Raw genomic sequence first — 3,908 nt, 5'->3', positions numbered from 1 at the left:
TTGGAGGCCCCGTCCTTGTGCCCTGGAAAGTTTCCTCATGGTCTCCACTGCATCAGAGGCTGCACATTCACCAGTGACTCCCACCCAGGCTCTTACAATGCCAAGCTTCCAGTGATCTCCAAAGCCCCCTCAATCTTGCAGCTTTCATGCCATAAAACCAGAACCATGCGAGAGATTTCTGCACATTACCAAGTTTGGCTGCCAGAATGAGACGCAGCCTTGATCACCAGGGGCCACAACTTCTAGGTGCCAACCCTAAAGAAATAATCCCAGAAGATTCCACCTTAATGATGCTTGTCTCTTCTTAGCATCTGATCTCAGCCCCAGCTGACCAGTACCAATTGTCCTAGAAAACAAAGGCTTCGCTTCAGTAGTGATGGTCTCTTGTTAATCACAGCCAATTATTTAGCCCCAGAAGATCAGAAGCCCAGACTAAAAATGATCATAGGAACAATCCCAGTAAAGTCCGATGGACTCTCGAATGTCCCTCCAGAACATCTCATGCTAGGCCTGCATTGTCTGCGTTGCTCTCAGCACGCTGACCTCCCACAAAGCATCCCACTCAGCTTTAAGCACGAATGCTTTTCTGAACACTTCTACAATCCTCCCCAAACACCCTGCACAGGTCTGCCACAGTTACATCCCATTCTCTGGTGCCAATTTCTGCCCTACTTCGCTTCCTATAATTGTAATAAAAATACCACCAAAAGCAACTTTGGGAGGACAGGCTTTATTTCAGGTTACAGCTTGTAGTCCATCACTGTGGAAGTCAAGGCAGGAATCTGGAGAGACCATGGACGAATGCTGTTCACTGGCTCACTCAGGCTGCTTTCTTATACAACCCAGGACCACCAGCCAGGCATGGTACCACCCACAGTGGGCTGGGGTCCTCCTACATAAATCATTAATCAAGAAAATGCCCACAGACTTGCCCGAAGACAAATCTGATGGAGGCATTTTCTCAGCTGAGTTTTCCTCTCCAGATGACCCTGACTTGTGTCAAGTTGACAAACAAAAAGACAAAACCCAACCAGCACAAGTACAAAGTGGTAGCTATTTACTGTAGACAAAAGAGATCCATACAGAGCGTATATTATCTTTGAGTTGGAGGAAGGTGTGCGGGGTGCAGGGTAAGGAAACAGAACAGATACGAGCAATTGTTGTTCAAAAGAAGTCCTTCTTTCTGGTGAGGGCTAGAAGCAACCTCCGCGTGATCCAGTGAAGGAGAGAGTCAAAAAAGAGGAAGTGTTCTATCACAGCAACAAGGACAGAAACTAAGACAACTGGAGAAGCGGGGAGACAGCCTCTCCAAAAATGACGCCAGGAAACAGGATATCTTCCTATGAAAAGGGGATACTAGATGCCTGTCTCTCACCCTGTGCAAACTCCAATTCAAACGTCAAAGAACTTAAGGTTCAAAACACTGGAAGTTCTAGAAGAAAATGTAAAACATTTCAGGAAAAGACTGCTTTTTTTTCCCCCTTTTCTTTGTTTGTTTTGCGACAGGGTCTCACTGTGTACCCCTGGCTGGCCTGGAACTTCCTGTATAGATCAGGCTATTGTGAGAGCCAAAGCTACATTTTAGAGTTTAATTACTATGCCCAAGAGATCCACGCAATAAAAAATGCCGCTGATCTGCAAGCCCCTTGCCAAGGACAGATAGTTCCTGAAATGCTGGAGGCTATTGTTCATGGGAGATTATAAGTCACATGTTTTCACTCCCCTAAACAAGTTTTTTTGACCCAACTACACCAGACATGATTGAGCACGTGTTGGCGGGAGTTTCACAGGCAGGAAAAAGATGCACACTTGTCCCTGATGATGCACACAGGACCTGATGAAAAATACTAAAATACCTGCAAACCACGACTGAGGGCCATTTTCTGTGAAACCAGAGATGAACCTGAACAGAGAGTCCATCAACCTGGCCAATATTTGATTAAAGCTTGCTTCAAATTTGACTGTAAACTGTGGTAGTGGTTTTATTCTTCCCTGGTGGGATTAACACTTGCCTTGAACCCAAAGAGATCCATCTGTTTCTGCTCCCCAGTGCTGGGATTAGAGGGTATAAGTCACCACATTCTGATTTTACTTTTTTTAAAAAAAAATTATAATTTATTTTCTACATAGCAATACACTTTATGTATTAAATAACACTATTATAAAATGACTTGTTATAGTTCTGAACAGACGACAAAAGGGAAATTTTAAGTCTATAAAATCCCTCCACTCAAACAATTTTTTTTTAATTTATTTTTTCTCATCAGGTCAGTACAGCAAATGTACTCAGTGTCTCTCTCATTCCTATTGTACCTATGACACATGCATACTCCTTTCCTCCACATATATGAATAAACAAGTAAAGAGAATTTCAAAATTAAAAGACCTTCTGCACAGCAAAAGAGACATTAGTAGTTTACAGAATGAGAGGATTTTTTTTTGCCAACTGTACCATCTGAACCAAAATCTGGAAAGAAATGCAAACATTCCAAGCTCTCACAGATCATCCAAACCTACTAATCAACTGAATAGACACTTCTTCTTTTTAAAAAATACATCTCTAAAATTTTTATTAAAATTTATCTGTAGAGGTGTTTTGCCTGCACATATGTCTTATGCCATATTTTTGTCTGGTGCCCATAAAGGCAGAAGAAAAGGGCATTGGATCCTCTGGATAGTTATCATCTGTCATGTAGGCAGTGGAACCTGGACTCTGGCTCTCTGGAAGAGCAATCAGGTCTCTTAACTGCTGAATCATCTCTCTATAAATAGATTCTTTTTAAGGGAAAAAATACAAATAATTAGTAAATGCTTGAAAAATATCCCATATCCTTGGCTTCAGGGAAATGCTAATCAAAACTGCTTTGAGACCATTTCACCCCAATCAGAATGTCTATCACCAAGAAAACAAATGAAAACAGATGCTGAAGAGGATTGCAGAGAGGAACACTTCTTAACTTCTGGTTGAGTGTAAACTGGTACAGTCTCTATGGGAATCAGTAGGAAGTTTCTCAAAACACAGAAAAGCAGAACTATCTTACGATTCGGCGATGCCAACCCTAAGTCAGCCCCAATAGAGACCTGAGCAGATTCACATTTATTGATTATGGTACAATAGCCAAGATATGGAACCAGCCTACATGTCCATCAACAAGTGAATGGATAAAGAAAATGCTATATACATATGCAATGAATATTATCCAGTTGTAAAGAATAAAATTATGACATTTGTAGGAAAACATAGAGAACTGGAGATTATTATGTTAACCACAGTAAGTCAGACAAATATGGCAGTACTTTCTCTCATGTGGGTACATATGGATGATAGTAGAAGGAGTTAGGAGAGGGGAGAAAGAAACTGAGAAGGAGAGGGGAAGGAATAAGTATGGGTCTTAGAATATACAGGACATGCAAATATAAAGAGGGAATATTTGGGGATCAGTGAGAAGAAGAAGAGGGCTGGGATCAAACAGCCCAGAAGAATAAGAGCAGAGTATAATAATTTATACATATACATGCATATGCGTGTATACACACACACATATATGTGTATGTGTAAAAACATCATAATGAAAACCATAACAGCCATAACTTTGTATTTGTATGCTGGCTAAAATAATCAATCAAAATCATTCTTGTTTTGTAGTGGGGAGCAGTGGGCTGTGTTCCTGCCGCCCAGCTCCCAGTCGCCTGGCTAGCTTATGCCCCGAAATAACAACACACAAATTGTATTCATTTAAACACTGTCTGGCCCATTAGTTTCAGCCTCTTACTGGCTAATTCTCATATCTTGATTTAACCCATGTTTAGTAATCTGTGTAGCACCACAAGGTGGTAGCTTACCGGGAAAGATCCAGCATGTCTGACCTGGTGGCTGGCTTCATGGTGACTGACCCAGAGAGGAGAGG

Source organism: Arvicola amphibius, chromosome 12 (assembly GCF_903992535.2).
Source record: "Arvicola amphibius chromosome 12, mArvAmp1.2, whole genome shotgun sequence".
NCBI lineage: Eukaryota > Metazoa > Chordata > Mammalia > Rodentia > Cricetidae > Arvicola > Arvicola amphibius.
This window is presented reverse-complemented; position numbering follows the sequence as displayed.